The sequence below is a fragment of the Patagioenas fasciata genome, chromosome W (genome assembly GCF_037038585.1).
Source record: "Patagioenas fasciata isolate bPatFas1 chromosome W, bPatFas1.hap1, whole genome shotgun sequence".
Lineage (NCBI taxonomy): Eukaryota > Metazoa > Chordata > Aves > Columbiformes > Columbidae > Patagioenas > Patagioenas fasciata.
The window spans coordinates 4,640,373-4,666,843 of NC_092559.1; the positions used below are offsets into that span (position 1 = coordinate 4,640,373).

Genomic DNA, 26,471 nt, shown 5'->3' on the forward strand with positions numbered 1-26,471 from the left:
CACTCCTCCCAGCTTGGTGTCATCAGCAAACTTGCTGACGGTCCCAGTATCGACCCTTGAGGCACTGCACTAGATCCAGGCCTCCAAATAGACGCTGCCCCATTGACCACAACTCTCTGGCTTCTTTCCTTCAGCCAGTTCGCAGTCCACCTCACTACCCGATCATCCAGACCACACTTCCTCAATTTAACAGCGAGGATACTGTGGGAGACTGTGTCAAATGCTTTACTGAAATCAAGACAGACCACATCCACTGCTTGGCCATCATCTAGCCACCTGGTTATGTCCTCATCATAGTCTATGAGGTTGGTCAAGCCTGACTTCCCCTTAGTGAAACCATGTTGGCTGCCCCTAATGACCCTCTTATCCTTGATATACCTTGAGATGGTACCAAGGATAAGTCGTTCCATCACCTTCCCAGAGATGGAGGTGAGGCTGACCAGTCTATAGTTACCTAGGTCCTCCTTCTTGCCCTTTTTAAGACTGGAGTGACATTTGCTTTCCTTTAGTCCTCAGGCACCTCTTCTGTTTCCCAAGTCTTAGCAAAGATGATGGAGAGTGGCCTAGCAATAACTTAAGCCAGGTCCCTCAGCACCCATGGATGCATCCTATCTGGACCCATGGATTTATGGATGTCCAGATTGCTTAATTGGTCCCTAACCCTCTCTTCATCAGCTAAGGTAAACTCCTCCATTGTCCTGCCTTCCTCTGGGGCCTCAGGGGTATGAAGCTCCTCAGGACAGCCTCCGGCAGAGTAGACAGAGACAAAGAAGACATTCAGTAACTCTGCCTTCTCTGTATCTTCTGTCACCAGGGCACCCACCTCATTCACCAGTGGGTCTACATTGCCTCTAGTGTTAGTTTTATCTGCCATGTATTTGAAGAAACTCTTTCTATTGTCCTTGACCCGTCTTGCAAGGTTTAATTCTGAGAAGGCTTTAGCTTTTCTAGTTGCCTCCCTACATCCTCTGACAACAGCCTTATATTCTTCCCAAGTGGTCAGCCTCTCCTTCCATGATCTGTAAACTCTCCTCTTCCACTTGAGTTTGCTCAGCAATTCCCTGTTTAACCACACAGGTCTCCTGGCTCCCTTCCTTGACTTCCTACGTGTTGGGATGCTCTGATCTTGAGTTTGTAAATAGCAGTCTCTAAATGCTAACCAAGTATCTTGGGCCCCTTTACCTTCAAACAGCCTTGCCCATGGGATTTCCCCTAGCAGTTGCTTGAAAAGGCCAAAGTTGGCCTCATTGAAGTCCAGGGTTGTGATTCTGCTTGGTATTCTGTTCCTGCCACGTGAGATCCTTAACTCCACCACCTCATGGTTGCTGCAGCCAAGGCAGCCCTCATCCTAGTTCTACATAACCAACAGTCTCCCCTTTATCTTGCCAGAAGAGTTGACTAGAAAACTTATTTTGCACAAAAACTGGAAGTTCTCATTCCAGCATGGAATGAAAACATAGTTCTCAGTATTTTCTCAAAACCAAAACAATACAGAGGAAACATCCTATGTCCAAGAACAGAAAGTTGTCCACAATGAAAGAGCCATTAAATTGTATAAGAATTTCTTACCCACATCTGTCTATCATAAATAAAACTGATAATTATCAGGCATGCATCAGATGCTTACACTTTTTTAATCTTGGGTTTTGTTTAGGGCTGCAGACTTCTACATTTGCAGGTTTTTGAACCATTCTGGATAGCAATGAATTGATGCAAAGTACTCTAAGTTGTACTGCTACTTTGCATTGTTTTTAGTTACTACATCAATAATTATCTGGGGATCAATAAACATAGTAAAAAATAAGTTTATATCTCACTATAAAGATGCAAGCATAAGTTTCTGGTACATTATGTTAAGAAACTACTGCATTTCTCTTAAAAAATGTTCACATTAAAAGGAAAAAGAGCTCAAAGCTAGAAGGAATGTGTGATTTCAGTAGTAGAACCACACTGAGATAACATTGTCTTCTGCTGGAGATAAATTTCTATATGATTTCTGTCACCATCTACAGAGAAACAGTAATAAACAAAAACAATATAACAATTCACCGCCACTGACAGACAGGTGTCATATATTCATTCAAGTTAGATTTTATCTTTACCTCTTGCTTTGCCAATTCATGGCTTTGTCTGGGGGAACACTGAGATTGGGTATAGGGAGACTGGTGGGTAACTTTCAACATCAGATAATCAATTAATTGTTCTCTAGATGGATGTCTTGCTACTGATGATTGAGGAGGGAGATGATGGACTTGACTGTAGTTTGCCTGAGGTCTTTGAGGCTGGCACATTTGTCCATTTGTCAAAGGTATCTGAATAAAACATGGATACTCAGTGTCATACATTTTATAAGCAGCAATCCTCAATTCTTCCTTTATTATTTCAATATTTCTCATGCTTGACTGCTTTTAATTCTAGGAACATTACTAAAACTACTCTTCTGGATCGTGTACAATTGCACTCAATTTTCATTATATTCATCAGCTCTGACCTCCAGAGAAAAAAAATTGAAAACCAAAAACTTACTTTGAGTGCTAATATCTACTAGAACATACTAAACAAGATCTTTGCTTTTAGCACTTGTTTCACTGAATTACCTCAATAATTATTTTCTTGCAGTGCAACTGATAGTATTTGCACTTTTACTGCATAAAATTCAGAGATTTTTGTAACAATTCCCAATAGATCATACACAAAACAAGAATCCCACACAGCTAGCAGATGGAAATTATATGCTCTCTGAGCATCTTTTGGTGTCTACTTCACAAGAAAAACTGAGCGAATTCACATACAAGCTCAAGATTTTAATATGAAAACTGTAATGATATGTCCAATAAATGTTGCTATTTTGTTAAAATGTGTCACTGATTTGATAAGTATAATGATGACAAACAGCAGTAAGGTACACAACTGTAAAGATATACAGTGCATTCAAACTATTTCACTAAGAACGACGCTGGAGATGACAACATTTCTTAGGAAACCTCATAGTTACTGTTCAGCTCCACAGCTGTGCGTTGAGATGGTCAGCCTTTTCCCTCCTCGCCCATATGCTTCGTGCTCTTACCCAGTCTAAGTAGTCACTCATCCATCTGTATGATTCCCACATTAAAAAAAAATGCTACAGTCTTGAGTTACAGACTTTTCTGCCTACCACCATTATCCCACTAGTAATAGGATACAAGGATATTAAAATACTCTATTTCTGAATATTATAAATAACTGAAGTGTGCAAATTTCAGCCTTTAATTATCCTATGTAAATGGACACATATCAGAAACTATTCTGTTAAGATGATTTTTATGCCAAAATTATTCTGAGAAATGGTAATGTGTGTACTCATATTTTTTTAGTTTATTTACAGATCAGCTGTATTAAATTTACATGATTTTCTACTGTCTTTTTTAAAAATCGAAAGCATAACAGGAAAACTATTTTTTGTTGCATTGACAAAGGTAGAGTCTACATAGGCAATATGCATCAACAACTATGTAAATTCCCAGTATCCAATGTCTGTAGAAATGTAACTGAAATTACTGAAGTTATAAAAAGAAAATAGATTGGTGCATCGTAATAACTTACAAGCATCCATTTAGTTTCATTGCAGTAAGTCCTGCCTGTATATATGGTCCTTAAAGATTAATCCAGAATGTCTCCTACAAATTCTAGCTTATGATCAGAATTTCATCAGAACAGATTTCAAGTTTTTTCTTTGGAAGGTTTAATCAGCTTCAATTTGCTTTCCTGAAATCATCCCTGATATTCCAATTTCCACTTGCAATTATGTCTTTTGCTGCAAATTTCTTCTTTCAAAGCCCCTGCTGAAGAAAAAAGAAAACTATCCCCCTTCATATAGTTAACTATTTTGTCTTATAAAAAGAGGATGCTATTTCAGTTATGCTGCCTTCAATACCTGAGTGAAAGTCAAATCCTGTTTCACATTTTAAAGAAGCCCCAGTTCCAACTGCTATCCCAGCATATGTTTCTACAAATGATCATATCCTATCCATGGTGTCATGTAGATAATTACCTGCACCTACACAGAGACAGAGATTTGACAGACTGGATTTTCTTGCCATTGCAATGCTGTCAACATCCACAATGCATTTCCATAACACTTCATTCAAGAATGTGAATGAGCCTCATTTAAAGAAAAAGAAGCTAGTAAGAAACCTTGGAGTCCATCCCCGTGCCACTGTAGGCAATCAAACAGGTAATGTGAGTTCAAGGACAGAAGTGATAGTGGTTTGGTTTTGAGCTTCATTACCTTGCAAACCTGACCTCTGCATTATTAGCAAGGGTAACAGAAAGAAAACAGTAGACATAACCATCTTGCCACCATGGATTTTTGTAGTTATAAGAACAAAACAAAATAAAAAGACTGCACTGTGGGGGACTACAGTGAGTCCGTGGATTCCCTGATGGAGGGCATGAGAACAGAAATTAGCCTTGAAGATATGAAGGCCCACCCGTGAGTAAAGGAGTATCCGGAGATGTTAAGGGTGTACCCGTGAGAGAGAAGGGAGTAGAAGAGTAACACTGATGATAGCGAAATTAGCCAATGAGATGTTACTGCTGTAACTTGTAACCAATAGTGAAGAGACACATGAATTGATAAAACTGTATAAAAATGCACTTGTGGCAATAAATGGCATCTACTACTTTCATCCTGGAAGAACTTGGTCCATGTCGTTTGTCCGTCTCAACCACGACATATGGTGACCCCGACGTGATCCTGCCTGAAGAGGATCTCGCATGAAGAGGAGACAGCGTGAAGCTGTGACAGCCAAAGAAGAGCTGTGGAGACGGAGCCCGGTACAGCTGATAGAGCAGCCGAGGAGAGCTGCTGAAGATCCGGATCGTTGAAAAGACACCACACTAAGAGTTGGTGAGCTACCGGGAACAGGAGGGGGTGGAACTTATCTAAAGAAGAGGGTATTATATTATCTACATGAAAGTTGCTTCTGAAGAAGCAGGGTATTAACCCTCTGGAACGGATTTTATGAAGGAAGGACTGTGTTACTATGGAGCAAAGCACTAGTAAAAGATGCAAATAAACAACTGAACTGTTAACAACATGTCACTTGTTGCTAGAGACTTTCAGAGGATTAAAAGAACAACGGGAACATGCAGAGACAGCGGGGAGGGATGGTCTTCCTGGCTCTCCTGGGCCTGATTCGGAGGAAAAGGCGAGATTAAGTACGACTCCGACCCCCCCTGTTACTAAAGGTTCGTCAATCACCGCCCAAGTCCATATTATCTGATACGGATAAGGATCCGCGACACTTTATTGGAAAGCTAAAAGGAACAGAGGAGCAGCGTACGTATGTGTGGCCCTGAGATCAGATAAAAGCTATGAAAGACTCACATGAAAAACCAGAGTTGGGTTATATACGATCTCGGGAGGGGCCCCCGAAGCACCGGTCAGAGCAGTGTGTTCAAGCGACTGCTCTGCCGTCATCAATCATGGTTCAAACGTGTGCTCCACCATCATCAATCACGGTTCCGCCGTCTACGTCACCGCCATTGGTCACAGTTTAACCTTCTGCCCCGCCGCTATCAGTCACAGAAGGAAAAAGTGGACTTTTTATTTTCCTATCGCCCTTGCCTGGAGATTTAGGTGGGGAGGATCCTCCCGTGGTGAGCCAGACTAAGCCAAATAACGTAATTTCTATAAATTTAGGTCCCCCCAGCCTGCCCCCGCCCCCCTCCCATGCTGCTGCAGAGCAAATTCCTGAGAGTGGGGGTAGAGTTTCAGAGTGTAAACCGAATTTACCAAAAAGCTGGGATTTACCCCTGAACTCTTCGAAGAGACACTAATTGGCATTCCACAACTACAGGCACGATAAATTCCTGAAATCCTGAGGCAGTCAAGAGACCTCGCATATCAAGCTATGATAAAGGTGCCTGAAACTGACAAAGCAGTCAAATCATTTGCAACTATTAATCAGGGTCCCAATGAGAATTACATGCAATTTATTGACCATCTTCAAGAGGTCATCAATAAGCAGGTTGAAAACTTAGAAGCTAAGGAAGCACTAGTGTTGAAATTCACAGTAGAGAATGCTAATGTTTGCTATCAACATGTTATCCGCGAGTTTTACAGTACATATTATGTGTTTCTGTGTATTGACTCTCTGAAAATCAAGCACCTTGTCAGGAATGTGAGTTAATTGTTTTACTGGTTGTTGTTAGAATTGTTTCTTTGTGGTATAGTGCGCCGTAAAACCTTCTCCCCACTTTTCCCACTTGCGCTGCAAGCAGCCCTGTGCTTCCCCCCACTCCCTCCCTCTTCTCATGGTTTTTACTTACGAGATGGGGTCAGGAATGACTGTTTTCAGTCGTGTTCATAAGAAATCGGTATTGGGAGGTGTTTTAGAACATAGGAAAGCACTTGGAAATATGAGGAAGGAAGATCTTGTGAAATATTGTAATAAATGGTGGCTGCTGTGTAAGTTTGATGATTGGGAAAAGTGTCCAGAGAATAGAACCTTGAAGTATAACTCTTTGCTGTTTCTAAAGCGAGAAGAGCAGGACAAAAATAAAGCTCTGCAAGAGATCATTGAATCATTTCAGACAGTTTTACAGGTGGAATGGTTTGAATTTCAACAAGCTGAGAGAGAGTTAACTGATAACACACAGGTCACAGTAAACTTGCTGAAGTCTACAAGATGCTTTCTTCATTAACCTGTTTTCTTTGTGGGTATCTGTTTAAGCATGTTGCAGTTTTAGTAGGCCTTTGTTGTGTGGTCCAGTGATTTCACAGACTGTTAAATAATGAGAATGAGACTCAAAATGTGCATTTTGTGATAATACAGAAGATCATGAGTAATTTAATTCTTTCCTGCGTGAATGTGATGGTAACATTTTGTGTGTAGTATTTGTTATTTTTCTTTCTAGCATGCTAGCTTTATTCCGGCATTCAGACTTGCACAACTCTGTGATGGACTGCGTTTCATCACTATGTACTAAATTTGGCTCTTGTGTATGCACACCAATTAAAGAACCCTGGTTTTGGGATAACAGTTGTAGCACCCCAGATAAGACACTGTTAAAAGCCTTGCCCAGTCCAGCTCGCTGCTGCGGCGGGGGGAGCGGGTGCTGATGGGTCTCCAGCACACACTGACCTGTTTTGTCAGGGAGACCCAGCAGCACCACTACCTGGCTGAGCAGTAAGTGGTTCAAAGGTGCAATGCTAAAATCGAGATATTGTCTTGAATAAGTGTAACTCTGATCTATCTGCATATTTGAACTTGGTATTTGGTTTTCATATCTGAGCTCAGTATTTTAATTTGCATATTTATATTTGGTACCAAAAGAATTTTGTTTGGGGAGATAATTACAAAACGGGAACCAGTTCCACTGCTAAAATTCCACCTTACTCCCCCTTAGGATGCATCCTTCCGCATTAGAGTAATTGCTTCTATTGTTATCTAGTAATTTTGAGACCAGAAAAGAATTTAAATTGTTAAACTCTGCTTTGCATTGAAAAAAAAAAAAAAAAAGACAAACACTTAAATGGTATGATGGATGTGAACTTGGTATTGTATGAAGTTGTATTTAGAAGTTGCTAGAATATGAACTGATTTGGATGTAAGAAAATGGAATAATGGATTGATGTTTAATATGCTGGTTTTTGACATCTGTAACTTGTGAAAGGTAAATGGGGCTGAGGAATGTAACTATTGCTGAGCTACTTGGAATTGCATATGAAGTGTATTATGGTTGGAATTAAATGGGAAAACAAAAAAGCAAAATATCCCAGACCTGTGTCGAACTGCAAGGAGTTTGCCAGAGCCTCCTACTTCATACCAGCGATTACGCCAGCTGCGTGGCCTTGGTACATCTGAACTGCAGCAAGAAAAAAAAAAACAAACAAACAAAAAAAAAAAGGGAAAAACCTGATTTCTGTCTCAACCATGACACTGCACAAAAGAAGAAAAGGAAAATCCCCCATGTGCCACCTGAGAAATAAAACAAACCTCTCTTAAAACAGTGACAAAGACCCATGAAAAGATACAGTCATAGTAAAATATATACCACAAAGCATCAAAACTCGGCAAATCCAAAGTGTGTTTTGTTTTTGTTTTAAGGTTTCTTATTTTTCCAAGCAAAAAAAAGTTCAAAATATATATCAGTTGACTAAGATACTACAACAACTCTTACATGAATAAATACATTTTGGTGTTTGTCTGTTGACTACACATACTACTCTGATTTTGAAAACAGTCACTAGTCCTCAAGCAGACATTTGTTCTTTCATATTAGCTTTATCTTGTGAAACTAAAACCAGTTTAATAATCAAGGTTATATGCCTCTGCATATTCATACTCCTCAGATGTTCTGGTAGCACAATCATTTGAAATCCCCTTGGAAAATAGTATTTACTGACAACACTTGGCTTTTCTTGGCCAAGGCTCTTGGATAACCTCTCACTCAATGGCACAGTGATCTTTCTTCATGCTTCTCTTCTACACCTATCCCGTTCTCTAGCCAATGTATTTTTCAAGTTTCCATACCAGTCTCCAGAAGCTTTTTCCCTCTTGGGAGGGGAAAATTGTACTTGGCATTCAAGTATCTACTAAAAATTCTATCTGAGCTTACTGGTCCTCTAAGTTTCAGTCCAAACACCCAGATGAAACTGCTAAAGCCAATTTTCCTTAGCTCCGTAGTGTCTCAAAGCATCTTCCTACAACTCTTCTCAAACTATTCTATATAATTATCCAGGTGGCCTTGTACAAGCAACTCCCTGAAGTCTCCTCACAGGAAGCTCCTCTCAGAGGCTCCTATATCTCTACATCTTCTGTAAATGGCAAAAAGATAAATAAAAATAGAAGAAATGCATGGTGAGACTAGAAAGTTATCTTCTGAAAGTGTCTCTAGAAGACCATCTTACTATAAAGATCCCTAGTTTCATTAGGTTCACTCTCTCCTAGAAAGACCCAAAGAGATGGTCAATAAATAGTGACATTCTAAGGTAGATCTGCAATAGGAGGTAGAACTTTCCTACAATTTGTAGAGGCACAAACTTGTCCATCAGGAATTAAGATTTCAGTTAACTCAGTTTAGTGAGCTTCAAGGTGATTACATAGCCCAAGAGTAGTTTTATTCAAGGGTTTATAAAAACTCCTTTCTTGGTAGAGACTTTTTCCAAAGTACAAAAACTGATTGTGCAATTGATGTATGGAAGACATGAAAAGTACTGCAAACACCATTTTTCTCCTTCTCTACATTGGACACAGTATCTCAGCACTTAAATTAGAAAGAACCCATAAGCACAAACTATACAGAATAAATACTATTTTAAATTACATGGAGCTATATGAAAGCATTAATTTAAGACAAGAAGATATTCCCTTTGACAAATCTAGGAAGTATTTTTCCTTTTCTTATTTCTAGCTGGGAAGAGAGAAACTGAGGCATTTGGAGAGTGAATGGTATCCCTCTTAATTTTGCTTCTCAACACAAACACAAAAGAAGGTTGTACATTTCCTAGGAATAATTCTGAAGATTGCTGCACCAGAGAACACATTTCCAGAAATATAAATAAGCAGGTGCCAAAAAAACCCCTCTGATTTTAATTTCAAATTATTAAAAATAAATTTTATATGGAATAAATGCATGGTCTAAACTTCAGATTAAATATGAATGTTAATTCCAAGTACCAACTGCATTCTCTACCTGATTTGCTACAGTGTCTTAGGCCTGCAAAATAACAATTTAAATATTTGAGGCTTGAGTAATCTCATTTCAGCTACTCTAATATATACTAACCAATATACATGTCATGTTCCATTATATTTTTGTAAAAGCTAAGTTTACTAGAAATCAGTTATTCAGCCATGAAGAACACATATTAAAAGCTACAATATATCAAGAAAAAAATGGCTATGTTTGAAGTTAAAAAGTATTCAGCATGTAAATCAAGATTTGTAGTAAAAATCAGCCTCTAAAGGAATCACTTTAGATGCAGGTAGCTAGTAACATAGTTTTGGAGTTTATTTACCGTATTTTTGAATGCTAAGAATCAGAACATGCTCTCTGTTTTGTAGCTTAAAAGATAATTAACAATTTCAGATTTCAAAATTGTGTCTTTTGGGAATTGAAGTACCTTAACATATTTACATAGGTGCAAGACAATAGTGGAATTTACCTAGAAGACTGGTTGGAGTCTCTCATGGCAATCTATTAAATTTTGGTATAGAAATCCTTAGAGGCTATATTAAATGTGTAGAAATCCCTTCACTTTTCATTCTCACCTTGACTATCTAAAATTCTTTAGTTAAACTTGATTGGAAAAAGTTTACTCAATGCTTAAAATTGATGCTTAAAGCCTTTCTGAATAAAAGCATGCAAGCTAAAAAAGCTTTGTTTGAAATCTTACAGAATTCTAGTAAGATACCAGTTTACCCCAAAGAAGAGTAACTTAAACATTATTAAACTATTCTCCTTCAGTTATAAGGGAGGGGAAAACAAAAATATTAGGCTTCTGATCCTGAGGGAAAAAAAATAGTTACAGTGTTCCTGTTGAAGAGTTACATATGGATAATTACATGTAGTTTAAATATTGCTGTCATAAAATGTTTGCAGGGTCAGAACTTTTGTTGTTTACATTAAAAATATCATTATAACACATTGATGGTTCAGTAGTCCATTAAAATAGAGAAACAAAACAAAACTGAAATTAAAATTTAAAACTGACAGCTAACTGAATGGATAGCATTCCTGTAATTTATCAGAGTCCAAATATTCTTCAGGCTATGATCTTTCAAACACTTAAGCACTTAATTTTATGTGTGCACAAACCCACTGAAGTTACTTCCCTTGACATATTTAAACAAGTTTAACTTGGAAAGAATCTGAGGCTGTACCAATGAAAATATTTTTCTAAATTAGGTATGTAGAGAAAAAAAAATCAGGAAAAAAATTTCAAACTTTCATTAAAACTGCAATTCTATATCAATATTGAAACACTTGGATTTTTTTTTTTGTTTTGTTTTTAAATAAGGGACCATACACTGGCAACTTTAAGAATAAAACCACCTATTTTAATTTCTGAAATGGAAAACAGGAATATAACTTTATGACCTCTTCTCTGAATGCTCTGCCATTCTAGATAAATATTAGATAAAGTAGATAAAAAATAGAGGACTTAATTCCAGATAAAATTAGAATTTAAAGCAAACACACATTTGATGGAATTCCCAAGAGATCCACAACAAAAAAGAAAATATACCTATGTAAGGAAAGGCTAGAATCAGGCCTAGCAACTGTTTCTGCCTACTCAGCACATAGAAATATAATAGATATTTGTAGATAACCATTGCAGATATTTATTATTGCAGTTTGCAAATAAGAAATCCCTCTACCACACAATAAAATGTTTGTTACTAATGACTTAGACAGGCAGTATGAGTTTAAATTCCTAAATGAAAACTTTCAACAAGAGTACTATAGAACACTATTGTGACATATCAGGTAGTAAAAATTGGCAAGTCACCCTCCAAAAGAAAATATGTTGAAAAATATTACTGTTCTTAAAAACTCACCTGTACACTAAAGTTATAAGATTGGGGAATGGAGCAGAATTGATTGCATGCTTTCCAACAGCTTACACATATAACCACTAGAGAGCAGCTTGACATTTAAAGAAGTCCTTTTCTCTATCCCACAAAAAATATTATTTGTATCAGGTAAGCAAAAAGTTTATCCTGAATATATGCAAAATTTCTATTTACAAATAGTCTGTTTTCACCTTCCTTCAATCAGATGGATCATTTTAGCTGATCGGAATATGCTCCCTTACATCTTGTCAAAGGTTACAAATGCTGGTTACTTGGCTGGAATCCATTTTTAATAATTTTTGTTGGACTTAAAACTATCCTGTATATCTCCTCATGCAAATTAAACTCTTGAAAGGTTTTTTCCACCTGTATCATGTAAAAAGGGCTAATAAAAACCCCAAGAATTAGCTTCTCCAATTTTGGCCAATAAGCAGACACCGTTTATTTAATTGAGTTCACCCACCCCCCTAGTTACTAAATTTTATAAAAACAAAAAAGTATTTAAGGAGTTTCACAAAAAAAAAGAAGCCAAACCAAACAAACAAAAAAAAACAAACAAAAAACCAACAAAACCAAACTCAAAAAACTTTCTACACGCTCTTTCCTAAGAAGCACAACATAGAAATAATAAACATGAATAAATTCAATAACAGACTCTGAAGAGTCACAGCAAAGGTAACATTATTAACCTGTACTGTTGTGTATAACCACAGACAAGAAGATATTAATTAAATATTCATCATAAGGCTTAATTTTGTATACCTGTTTTTGTCACTGTTGTATCTTATGCTTAAAAAAAAACCAAAACAACACACCATTTTAAATCCATGAAAGCTTTGTCAAAGCAATTTCTAAAAAATCCTTGTTCCTTAAGTAAGTTCTGTAATTACGGAATTTTTTTTTCAGATTTCAAAATATTTCAGAAGTCTGGTTTACAGATTAAGCCCCCTCCAAGCTAATTTGTAATTACAAACAAAATATCTGAAACTATTATTTTAAAAGAACAAAAAAAAATATCCAGTGAATCCTTAACTTTTCCACATTATCATATTGGTCATCTGCTATATTGCATCATATCTATATTTTTCACAGTCCAGATTTAAAAAAAAATATTAGTCATATTCTGGAGAATATAAAGTAGACAATTACATACACATTCACTTTTAAACCCATAAATAAGTCTCAGGTTGCTAAATAAAAGCTACTTTAAAACTCTTCAAGGACAGAACAAAAGAAATACACACATACAAAACAGACTTCTAAAGATCTGCTAAATTAGATGCACAGCTAAGAATTCAATAACAGCTATTCCATATCATTCCAGTAGGAAACAAAAATTAAAGTTTACACATAAAGCATGATAGAAAATATGGACAGATATAAAAGGAATCAAGTCAGGCAATCAATTTCACTTCAGTCAAGGTGACTACACTGCTACAGTATCTGAACAGATCTCACCGATGTATTAAACAACATTTCTAACATCAAATGTAGATGATATAGGAAGGAGCTATAAACAAATTGCATTAGCAGTACACTGAAGTTTTGTTTTCCCCTCCATTCAAGTATTGCTAGGATTTTTACTTCTCTATTGTTTCATGTAAGATTTGATTTGTGCATCAAGGAGAAGAGAATATCAAAGAATGCACTGTTAGGGTTGGAACATGGTATGGTTTGTGATTGCCTCATGGGACAAAGGGTCCCCACACTGCAGCACAGTATTGTGAAAGTCTTAAAATATTTTATGTTGTACTTGACTCAAAATGGATCAGAAGAACAGATGTGGCTGTTGTACAGGCCTCTTTAAAAAAAAACAAAAGCCAACCCTTTCTATCAGCAGAAGTTATGCAACCTAAAACAAACAAAACCAAACCCATCCCTCCAAATACTTGTATTTCCAAAGAAAAATCATAGTTAAAAGTAATTTTTTCAGTCATCTCCCATTAAATTTCTTTAACTATCAAAGATATCAAAGTATTTAGCATAATAATCACAAACCAAACTATGTTCTTGCAAAAGAAAAAGAAAATCCATCTAGCAGGCATAATCAAAATGTATTTTGGCTGCTTTACTTCCCCTCCAAGGAAATAGGATCAAGTAATGACATTCTGCCCAATATTTAGTGATGATATTTTAAATTGGTTTTGCTGGACACCGTAGATTACACTCTTCCAGTCTCAAATTCTTTGAAGATATATAATTGTTCAGCTCTATGTATCAGCTCAAATTCTTGGTGGCAAGAATCCTTTTCATCATCTCTATTTATACCAAAACCTCCTGTGATTTCCTGAAATGAACAAGATTTTTAAGTGTCCTCATCTCACAGCAATAAATATTCATTCAACAATCTGTCAAATATCCAACTTCAAAAGACAACTGGCTTGGAGGCAAATATATGTTAATTATGGCTTTTTAATTCTTCAGCAACTGAAGCTGTAGAGCTATACTTCCAAATACATTTTACTGACTTTCTTTTCCTTGTTCTTAAATTGAAAAAATAGGGAAAAAAGGCAAAACAGAAAGGTCAAAAGAAGTGTAAGAGAATATTTTAGTATATGAATACAATGTTACAACAATAAAAATGACTTGGCCTAAAAGAGCTGGCCTTGCAGTCCAGCAGGTCAATATGGCATTATTTAATGTATTCTCAAGTAATTGGACTAAGTTGGTAAGTATGATGAAAAAACAACAGGGACTTTTTTTCTTTGGGGGAGAAGTTCATTTGTAGTCTACCATTTGACTGTTTCTCACATATTCAGCACAAACATGTTTATCCTTTTTAAGGCAGTATCGGAAGTACATTTTCACTGGTAATTAAAAGCAGTTCAAAACACAGAATATTTAACTTATTCCATATCTAGATAACAGAAAGTTAGAAATTTTTTTTTAATATTATTTTTATCTTTTCTAGCTTTTTAGCCTCAATATATCGCAGTACCTGTTCCCTCCAATCATGAGAGACTTTACTTTTCCCTGGAGGGTCTGATAAAGAGTGGTCAGAGTTAACCCTTGGGTTTGATCTCTTTGAAGGGCTAGTCCATGAGTAATTAAAGTCACTAACTGACATAGTTCTTTCTGGTGTTTCATTCACTGATGGCTGAGCACTCTGTGGTCAGGGTACTTTTGGATCATCAATGCTATATGTCCCTGCAGAAAGAGGTCTCTGTTGCCCAGATTACTGGTGGAACTCTTCCCACTGAATGCAAGTCTCTGTATGTTAAGTAGTCCCCTTCAGGAACCCAGACCTGCCTTGAAGGTCCAGTATGCCAAACATTTATAGAAGCTGTAGAGCATACACTGCTCTGCCTTTGAAGAGTGTGTCTGGTTCCTCCTGGGAGCAGTCTATCATTTGGTGGAATAGCCCACACATCTATGTGTCTCCCAGCCATCTGTTGCTGAGTGTTATATACAGTGCTGGCTTGGACATTGTTACGATTGGATAAATTCATATTGGCAGAATGCTTTACATAGCTGGGGATTTCTGTTCTGTTAGACTTAAGCAGATGTGAAGGAGGTAAGCTGCCTTGTTCTGTTTGGATGTTTTGTTTCTGGAGCCACAAGATGTCTTTCATTGTTGCACTGCTGCTGCACTGAATATTATACTGGGGAGTGCAGTACACCTGTGCACCACTTGTCACTGATCCTCTCACTACATTAGCATCTTCGGGATTGTGATTTGAGTCAAACTTGAACACAGTTTTTGCAGAAGACAATAAATCAGATGACAATGACAGTCCAGGAAAAACCTGCAAAGACTGATCATACAGAAGAGTAGTTGATTTACTTCGGACTATGGTTTTTCCATTCGCACTATTGGATGCTGATTTTACCACTGAGTTTGGCTGTTGAGATCCATTCTCACTGACAATATCGTAGATTTTCAGACCAGTGTCCATACTGATGATGCTGTGAGATTTTATCACAGGACCACTTTTCTGTGGGGACACATCTTCAGTGCTCCTTGAAACAGACAGCTCAGCAGAAGAATCACCATCAACTGTAGTGCTTCTCATTAGTTTGTCTTTACTGGGAGACTGTACTGCTTCCTCAGGATGTCCATTTACTTTATTTATAGGATATTTATTTCCATTTTCCAAGTACTCACTTTCTCCTTTCATATTGTTTTTCAAAAAGCTCTTTACTCAAATTGTTTCCTGTGTTTGTAACCTTTCTACAGGAACTGGCACTGCCTCTTCATTAACCAGTCTATTGATATTCATGTTTATTTGGTCTGATTTGTGAGACCCCTCTGTAGGAGTGCTTAGATCAACATCTTTTCTTATGAGGCCTAATCTTTCTTCAATGCTTAATTCGTATTCAGACAAATTTGTAACCTTCTCTTGCACGTTTATTTTTTTTTCTACTGTAATGCTCAATCGACCTCCATTTTGCAAAAGATTATTCAAATTTTCATCTTCTCGCCTGGAAAAAAATATGAATCTTTAAAGAAATTCCAAAAGGAACCAACATTTTCCTTTAAGAACTGTTTTAAAAAAATTAATAAGTGACATGCAACACAGCCATACTGTACACACAGTATAGGACAAACACCAGTATACAACCAAATTTATGATTTGCTATCTTACCATTACAAAAATATATTCTATAGAGGGCTCATTTTGGCAACTCTTGTTTCTGTCATGAATTACATGATCATATTCTGATTTCAGAAGTTTAATTAAATTCAACAGCAATTTTTAAAGTCAGTTTAAAAGTGTCAAAAAGTACAACATGACAATAACTCATTTTTTTATCAAATACTTGCAAGTTCCATGACAATTTTGAACAAATGTCTTGTTTCTATTGATGAATTTAAAAAAAAAAGGCACGTTTTAACTAGAACCACAAAAAGATAACCTGTAAGTCCATGATAAAGGAATCATTAATGAATTAAAGGTATGACCATTTGCTCAGTGGTATACAGTATTTTACAAACCTGATCTTGGATAAGACAGCAGCATGTACTTCTTTGTCTGGAGAACAGAGAGAAATATCTTGGCTACTATCAGTATTTAGGGAAACATAATCTGACATCTGAGGAGGAGAGCAACAGTTGCTGTTATTTTGATTGCTATTGTGGGTAGCTTCATCTGATAAGGAATCAGCATCTTTTGAAAAATCTGAAATAAAAATTTACCAATTTAGTTACATGGCTATTAAACAGATGTATGCAATGTGTTGCAGTGTTTAGAAATTGTACCTCGTTCTTCAGTAATATTTATTACAGGAAACTAACAACACAGTATCACAGCATCACAGTATGTTTGGGATTGGAAGGGACCTCGAAAGATCATCTAGTCCAATCCCCCTGCTGGAGCAGGAATGCCTAGGTGAGGTCGCACAGGAACATGTCCAGGCAGGCTTTGAATGTCTCCAGGGAAGGAGACTCCACAACCTCCCTGGGTAGCCTGTTCCAGTGCTCTGTTACCCTCACTGAGAAGAAGTTTTTTCTCAAATTTAAGTGGAACCTCTTGTGTTCCAGTTTGATCCCATTACTCCTTGTCCTATCATTGTTTGCCACTGAGAAGAGCCTGGCTCCATCCTCGTGGCACTCACCCTTTATATACTTATAAACATTAATAAGGTCACCCCTCAGTCTCCTCTTCTCCAAACTAAAGAGACCCAGCTCCCTCAGTCTTTCTTCATAATGGAGGTGCTCCACTCCCTTAATCATCTTTGTTGCCCTACGCTGGACCCTCTCCAGCAGTTCCCTGTCCTTCTTGAACTGAGAGGCCCGGAACTGGACACAATATTCCAGATGGGGTCTCACCAGGGTGGAGTAGAGGGGAAGGAGGACCTCTCTCGATCTACTGACCACCCCCCTTGTAATAAATCCCAGGATGCCATTGGCCTTCCTGGCCACAAGGGCACAGTGCTGGTTCATGGTCATCCTGTTGTCCACCAGGACCCCCAGGTCCCTTTCCCCTACACTGCTCTCTAATAGGTCATTCCCCAACCTATACTGGAACCTGGGGTTGTTCCTGCCCAGATGCAGGACTCTACACTTTCCCTTGTTAAATTTCATCAGGTTATTCCCCGCCCAACTCTCCAGCCTGTCCAGGTCCCGCTGGATGGCAGCACAGCCTTCTGGCGTGTCAGCCACTCCTCCCAGCTTAGTGTCATCAGCAAACTTGCTGATAGTACACTCAATTCCCTCGTCTAAATCGTTAATGAATATATTGAATAATATTGGCCCCAGTACTGACCCCTGAGGCACTCCACTAGATACTGGCCTCCAACTGGACTCCGCACCATTGACCACCACTCTCTGGCTTCTCTCTTTAAGCCAGTTTGCAACCCACCTCACTACTCTATTGTCTAGACCACACCTCCTCAATTTAGCTGTGAGGATGCTGTGAGGGACTGTGTCAAAGGCTTTACTGAAGTCAAGGTAGACCACATCCACTGCCCTGCCATCATCCATCCACCTTGTTACATTCTCATAAAAGGCTATGAGGTTGGTCAAGCATGACTTACCCTTGGTAAAGCCATGCTGACTGCCCCTAATGACCCTCTTATCCCTGATATGCCTTGAGATGACACCAAGGATAAGTTGTTCCATTACTTTCCCAGGGACAGAGGTGAGGCTGACCGATCTATAATTATCCGGGTCCTCCTTCTTGCCCTTTTTGAAGACTGGAGTGACATTTGCTTTCCTCCAATCCTCGGGCACCTCTCCCGTTTCCCAAGACTTGGCAAAAATGATGGAGAGTGGTCCAGCAATGACTTCAGCCAGCTCCCTCAGCACCCGCGGATGCATACCATGTGGACCCATGGATTTATGGATGTCCAGACTATTTAATTGCTCCCTAACCCAGTCCTCATCGACTAAAGCAAACTCCTCCATTGACCTGGTTTCATCCGGGGTCTCAGGGGTACGGGGCTCCCCAGGACAGCCTCCAGCAGAGTAGACAGAGACAAAGAAGGCATTCAGTAATTCTGGTTTCTCTGTGTCTTCTGCCACCAGGGCACCCACCTCATTCATCAGTGGGCCTACATTGCCTCTGGTATTAGTTTTATCTGCTATGTATTTGAAAAAGTTCTTTTTGCTGTCCTTGACCCCTCTCGCCAGCTGTAATTCTAAGGAGGCCTTGGCTATCCTAGCTGCCTTCCTACATCCTCTAACAGCAGTCTTATATTCCTCCCAAGTGGCCAGCCCCTGCTTCCATGACCTGTAAACTCTCCTCTTCTGCTTGAGCATACCCAACAGATCCCTATTCAACCACACAGGCCTCCTGGCTCCCTTCCTCGACTTCCTACGTGTGGGGATGCTCTGATCCTGAGCATGGAAGAAGCAATCTCTGAATGCAATCCAGCTCTCTTGGGCCCCTTTTCCTTCAAGCAGTCTTGCCCATGGGATTTCCCCTAGCAATTGCTTGAAAAGGCCGAAGTTAGCCCTGCTAAAGTCCAGGGTTGCAATTCTACTTGCTATTCTGTTCCTGCCACACGAGATGCTGAACTCCACCATCTCGTGGTCACTGCAACCCAGGCAGCCCTCAACTTTTTCCCGCTTTGACCAGACCCTCCTTGTTAGTGAGGATGAGATCCAGCAGTGCACCTCTCCTAGTCGGCTCCTCCATCATCTGCATGAGGAAGTTATCATCAATGCACTGGAGGAACCTCCTGGACTGTGGTTGGCTGGCTGAATGGTCCTTCCAGCAAACATCAGGGAAGTTAAAATCACCCACAACAACCAGGGCCTGTGACTGTGAGGCCACTCTCAGCTGCGCATAGAAGGCCTCATCAACTTCCTCAGCCTGATCTGGTGGCCTATAATAGACACCTACAACAGTATCACCCCTGCCAGCCTGTCCCTTGATCCTGACCCATACACTCTCAACTCGTTCCTCATCCGCTCCTGGGAAGAATTTAGTACATTGCAGTTGCTCTCTCACATAGAGACCAACTCCACCACCACGCCTGGTTGGCCTGTCTTTCCTGAAAAGGGCATAGCCATCCATGACCACATTCTAGTCATGTGAACTGTCCCACCATGTTTCTGTATTTGCCACCAGATCATAATCGCCCGATCAAACATAGGATTCTAACTCCTCCTGCTTATTCCCCATGCTGCACGCATTGGTGTACAGGCATTTCAGGGAGCGAGCAGAGCACACCAATTTCTCCCTAGGGGCACAGGAGGCCACCCGGTCCTCATCCGTTTTAGAATGCTGCCCCACTGGGACAAGCCCAGCTACCACTCCATCCCCCTTCAAGCCTAGTTTAAAGCTCTCCAAATGAGCCAAGCTTATTCCTGCCCCAGCATCCTTTTGCCCCTGCAAGATAAACCTTTCCCGCGTAACACTGTCAGGACTGGAGTCTTATAAAACCAGCCATTATAAAAAAATCCAAAGCCCTGCCTGTAGCACCAGTCTTGGAGCCAACCATTTAGAGACTGAATTTTCCTGTTCCGCCCCACATCATCACTTGAAGAGGGAAGGAGCGAAGAGAAGATCACTTGAGCCCCTGAGTCTTTCACCATCCTTCCCAAGACCTTGAAATCGTTCTTCATTCCCCTCAGACTACGGGAAGCAGCTTCCTCCCCATCTGTCTGGAAGACCAGCAGCGGGTAGTAGTCTGTCAGGTGCACCAGTCTGGGGAGCTCTCTAGCGATATCCTTGATCCGGGCTCCAGGTAGACTACAGACTTCCCTAAGATGAGGGTCAACCCTGCATATTGGGCCCTCTGTTCCTTTCAGAAGGGAATTTCCTGTTACAATCACCCTTCTTTCTTTCTTATCAGAGGCAGTCTTAAGTTGTGAAGTCAACCGCCTCTTCCTATGTGATCTTGTAGTCAGGTTTGGCACCACCGCCTCACCTACCTCTTCTTCAAGATCCAGGGCCTCAAACCTATTACGTAGGGGCACCTGGGAAGGCAAAGTAGGCAGGGAGGGGGGCTGCCCGTGATGCCGAACTGAAATACGCTTCCAGCCCTTGTCGTCTTTTAGGTCACCTACCTCTGCCCGACAGCGACAAGGGTGGGGCTGTCTCAGGACTTCCGCCTCTGTTCAAGAGGGAAGGAGGTCCATCTCCTTTTCGGGGGTACCTCCCTGGGGCCTTTCTGACTGAGACGTCAGGGTGTTACTCCACCAGTCGATCTCCCTTTCGCACTCCCTGATGGACCTCAGTGTCTCAACCTCCTCCTTAAGTTTCACAACCATGTCGAGCAGATCTTGCACCTGCTCACACCTCACACAAGCTAACACCTTTGCAAACTTTTTATAAACTTACAAAGGACTGTTGACAATAGTTCCTATTTTTTAAATACAGGGTGTTTCAAAAATATGGACCCAATTTCAAAGCAATATATTTCACAAATTGGGTCCATCTTTCTGAAACAACCTGTATTTGTCTCAATGTAAACAGCCCTCACCTGTTAATGAAATTTAACTTGTTGCCTTATTCCAAGTTTCCTTGGCATAAGCTAGTGCACTACATTATGTAGGGTTTCCCCAAAATATTTTTCAAATCATATTTCTGTTTTTGCAATGATTCCAAAGTTTTGAATCACATGAGTCTATCGGCCCTTATGAATATGAAGTACACTGCTTCACATGCAGGATTTTAAAAGTGTACACAGTTCCTGCTTTTGAACATTCTGTCATTGTTAAATAGCCATTTATTAGACCAAACAGTCTGGAAAGACCTAGATCACTGGATAAAATTTTTTTATAGTTTTATAAATGTAAAGAAAAAAAAAAAGGAAAGAAAAATGTTCTTCTGCAGAGTTGGAATCAATGCATTCCCATGCTTTGCAGATCACTTAGGACAGAGTCATTTACACCTGTGTACATTGATTTTTGTATAATGCATACATACTTAGATCCTACATCCATATAAAAAAAATCATTACCTGCAGGACTTCAAGTCAGCCATGATTTTGACATGGCCAAACAAGTGTACAAACAAATACATTCAAATTTTTACTTCAAGACATGGTTACAGGTGCCAAAAGCATAGATTTTGTGAAATTAATTTATGTCTCCAGAGACAAGAAAGAAGTTTTGACTTAGTACTTTAGCTAGGCATAAAACCCCAAATACAGCATTGATAAACATCAGTCTTTTCACCTGCATGTAATCCTCCGCAGACTCTTCTTGCTACCTCCATGTGGTTTTCCTTCATCCTCACTAAATCTTAACCCTTTTACATGTAATGACCAGAAAAGTCTTTTGTCCTGGAAAGTACTGGACTAGGATATCATATGAAGCAAAATACAATTTGCTCTTTAACTGTTAAATTTTGTGTTCTCTGAATCCTAGGTCATTCCTTACTCTTAAGTAAACGGTTACCCCGACTGAAATTAGCTTTCAGAGAATATAAAACTTAGTTCTGAAGTTTCCTGTGAGAGGAAAGAAGAAAAAAATAAGAGTAAAGTGACTCTGGTGAAGAAGTTGCCACAAGAGAAGTTTATTCTTAAACCTTAGGAAGAGAGCACAGTTTCTCTGAGAGATTTAAACAAGTGATATTGCTGCCAAAAGAATATGGAATATTTCCAAGGAAAATACCACTTTCTGCAATCCTTTTCTTAAACGTATCAAGAGTGCATTCAAGCTAACAGTCCCCCAAAACACAAGCATCTCCTTTCCCCCTCCACTTTTAAACTAATGACAAGAATCAAGAAAATTAGGTTGTGAACACAGCTTTCTCTACCACACACTCAAGTATAAGATAATGCAGAATTTTTTTCTGCTTTCATTACTTAACTAGAGAATTTATTATGTATCTTAAAACACAAAAATCTACTTTTACATAACTCAATTAGAAAAAAACTTGCCATTTTGAGTCATGAAATTATCAGAATAGCGCACCACTTCTATTGGGTCTTCTATGGTATCTAACCTTTTTTATTATTGTGAAGAGCTATCACTTTTGGTTGATTTATGGAGGTTTCTGTCAGTGGTGGTTGCATTTCTGCCATTTTCATCTCTTCATCAGAGGAGAGTTCTGATTCCTGCTAAAAGAAAACCAGCTTTATTGTGCTGAGCATTTTTTATAGGTGCTTAAAATGTTAAGTAAACACTATCTCAACTGTTGCCCACTAAACAATAAAGGGAAAAACTAAACAAGCAACATAACACAGCAACTGTGTAGTGCATTCGTAGTGCAAGTCAACGGAATTTAGTAATATTGCCACTGAGCTATCTTTAAGAAGCAGCATAGGTAGACTCGCATTGTCACTGACCAACTGGTACTAACTTCAACTGCAAGAACCTACTTGGAGTAAGCAGATGCAGTCTCTGTTCCACCACTGGAGAGAACCTCCAGTGGAGTTCAAGTCAGAAAGTTATCACTGAACCAGTGGATGCTCCAGACTGATTAGCTGGGTATTGGTTTTGCAGATGAAAGCTCAAACTGAAACAGCTACAGAGTAATATTACTATGACAAACTTAGGAATGGAGAGCTATGCTGTGAGAAAAGATTGAATGATCTTGGCTTGCCTAGTCTAGTAAAAAAAAAAAAAAAGAACAAGTGTAACTTGGGTTGATACATTTAAGTTTACATTGGGGGTAAATTCCAAAAGGAACAGAAGTTATTTATCTTCAAGAACAACAAGGGCAGAATGTGGGAGATTTGAGGGATTTTCTTGAGGTTGTTGTGTGGATGGGTTTCTATTAGATGGAGATTTATTTCTGAACTAGCCAAAGGAATCTCAAGGTCAGCTCAAAGGCTGAAAAACAGCACCTTGAAAAACAGCAGTGAGACTCCGGCGCATGGACAGCTCGTGAACATGAACAATATCCAATCAGCTAATGCATGTTTGGAGTGTGGACACGTGACCAGGAAATAACTGCATATATAAGGAGGCTTGTTTCTGTAATAAATGGCTTTGCTTGAATTCATATTGGGTTGTGTGGAGTCCATGAGTTTTCGCCCTCGCAAGTGGTGATTCCGACGTGATCCATAAGGTGAATTTATGGAAGGGGGATGACTGCTGCGGGGAGCGAGCCCCAGCTGGAACGACTCGACTGGACCGTGACCGGGACGCAGTCTATGGACTGCGTGACTCCTGATTGATCGCTACAGAAGCAACAGAGGAGGGATAAAGGATCCGATATCGTTGCAACGGACACCCAAAGAGGTGAGCAGCTGGGGGCGAGAGGACATGGGGCAGAATATTTCTAAAGAAGAAGAAGAAATACTGCGGCTCCTCTCGCATATTCTCTCTAAGAGAGGGGTGAAGTATGAGGAGAGTAACCTCAAAAGACTATTAATTTGGTGCAGAGGCAATGGGTTTCCTGCTGACCTGTTAGGAGTTTTTCAAATAGAGACTTGGGAAAAAGTGGGAACTGTGCTGTGGAAGGCAATTAGTCACAGTGAAAAATATATTCTCGGCCTTGTAACCACCTGGAAACTTATAATTACTACAGTGAAGCAATTAAAACCTGAAAAGACTTAAACTTGAATTTTGGGATGATATAGGGCAGAAATCATGGGATAAAGTCAGCAATGGAGATAAAGAAGCTAAATCATTAGTAACTACATGGAAGCTTATAATCACTACCTTAAAAGATCTTAAGGCTGAACGCTCTGCTGCTGCCAGAATTTTTGCAGCGTTGCAGCCTGATAAGTATCCTGAAAGTCACTGTGAAGTTTACCCGGTTCGTGTCTTTGATACCCTCCCTATTCAATCCCCTGCTGTGCTTTCGGCACCCCCGATAGTTCAGCAGTCCGGGGCGGGGGGAGGAAAAATGCCGAGTGGGTGGTCTCCTGTACCATTGCCCAACCCTGGTGAGAACAGCAAGTCCAGAGGATTGGAGTCGGATGATTTGCCCAAAGAACCTGTGAAAGCTGAGAATGCTAAGGTCGTTAACAAGTGTACTATCAGTCCTTTTACCAATTTTTATCTGCCTTTAACATCTTTTAACCCTCCAACTTCCACGAGAGAGCAGAAGGAGTCACTGGATAAGAACTGGACAACAGAACTATGTGAAAGATTAGATCAGCTAATACCGAGTGAATCCAACAGTCAGCAATGCAGTCATGATGATCATGACGGGAAAGGGGGTACGCCTGGGGACTCAGTTTATACGAATAATTCTGATGCTAGAAAGTATTGGTGAGAATGTGCACTGTTCCGAACCCCCCTGTTACTAATGATTCTCCAGTACCGCTCAAGTCCGCGTTCGCTGATGACTCGGATGAGGATGGGGTTTGCAGCATTTTCTTCAAAAGTTAACAGGAAAAAGAGTATGTGTACATGTTTCCCCGAGATCAGATAAAAACCATGAAAGACTCAAGCAAAATTAGACCTATGCAATGTAACAGTTATAGTTTCTGAAATCCTGAGGCAGTCAACAGACCTTGCATATCAAGCTATAGTAGAGGTGTCTGAAACCAACAAAGCAGCCAAAGCTTTTATAACTATCAGGGTCCCAGTGAGAATTACATGCAATTTATTGACCATCTTCAAGAGGCTATCAATAAGCAGGTTGAAAACTTAGAAGTCAAGGAAGCACTGGTGTTGAAATTATCAGTAGAGAATGCTAATGTTTGCTTTCAACGTGTTATCTGCGGGTTTTGCAGTACATATTATGTGCTTCTGTGTATTGCCCCTCTGAAAATCAAGCAGCTTGTCAGGAATGTGAATTAATTGTTTTACTGGTTGTTGTTAGAATTGTTTCTTTGTGGTATAAGTACACCAAAAAACTTTCTCCCCATTTTTCCCACTCGCACTGCAAGCAGCCCTGTGTTTTCCCCTCCTCCCTCCCTCTTCCCAAGCTTTTTACTTACGAGATGGGGTCAGAAATTACTGTTTTCAGTCATGTTCCTAAGAAATCGGTATTGGGAGATGTTTTAAAACATAGGAAAGCACTTGGAAATAGGAGGAAGGAAGATCTTGTAAAATATTGTAATTAATGGTGGCTGCTGTATAAGTTAATTGATTGGGAAAAGTGTCCGGAGAATAGAATCTTGAAGTATAACACCTTGTTGATATTAATGTTGTTTTTAAAGGCGAGAAGACAAAATAAATCCCTACAAGAGATCATTAAATCATTTCAGACAGTTTTACAGGCGGAACAGTTCGAACTTCAACAAGCTGAGAGAGAGTTAACTGATAACACACAGGTCACAGTAAACTTGCTGAAGTCTGCACGATGTTTTCCTTATTAACCTGTTTTCTTTGTAGGTATCTGTTTAAGCATGTTATAGTTTGGTAAGTCTTTGTCTGTTATATGGTACAGTAAGTTCACAGACTGTTAAATCATGAGAATCCGTTGACTCAAAAAGTGCGTTTTGTGATAATACAGAAGATCATGGCTAACTTAGTTCCTTACTGCGTGAATGCGATGATAAGATTTTATGTGTAATAGCTGTTACTTTTCTTTCTAGAATGCTAGCTTTATTCCAATATCCAGACTTGCGCAACTGTGTGATAGGCTGTGTCTCATCTCCATGTGCTGGATTTGGCTCTTTTGTATGCACACCAAGTAAAGAATCCTACCGTTGGGATAACAGTTGTAGCACACCAGATGAGACACTATTAAAAGCCTTACCCAGTCCAGCTTGCTGCAGTGGCGGGGGGGCAGGTGCCAATTGGGCTCCAGTGCTCACTGACCTGTTTTGTCAGGGAGACCCAGCGGCACCGCTACCTGACTGAGCAGTAAGCGGCCCAAAGGTGCAATGCAAAAATTGAGATATTGTCTTGAATAAGTGTAACTCTGATCTATCTGCATATTTGAACTTTGTCTTTGGTTTTCATATCTGAGCTCAGTATTTTAGTTTGCATATTTATATTTGGTACCAAAAGAATTTTGTTTGGGGAGATAATTACAAAATGGGAACCAGTTCCACTGCTAAAATTCCACCTTGCTCCCCCTTAGGATGCATTCTTACGCATTAGAGTTATTGCTTATATTGTTATCTAGTAATTTTGAGACCAGAAAAGAATTTAAATTGTTAAAC

General features: G+C 39.4%; 1 pseudogene; it reads right to left on the minus strand.

Annotated features, from left to right (window-relative positions):
* Window positions 1–2,045: 2,045 nt before the first annotated feature.
* LOC136114489 (erbin-like) overlaps window positions 2,046–26,471 on the minus strand; it is a 65,879-nt pseudogene continuing 41,453 nt past the window's right edge.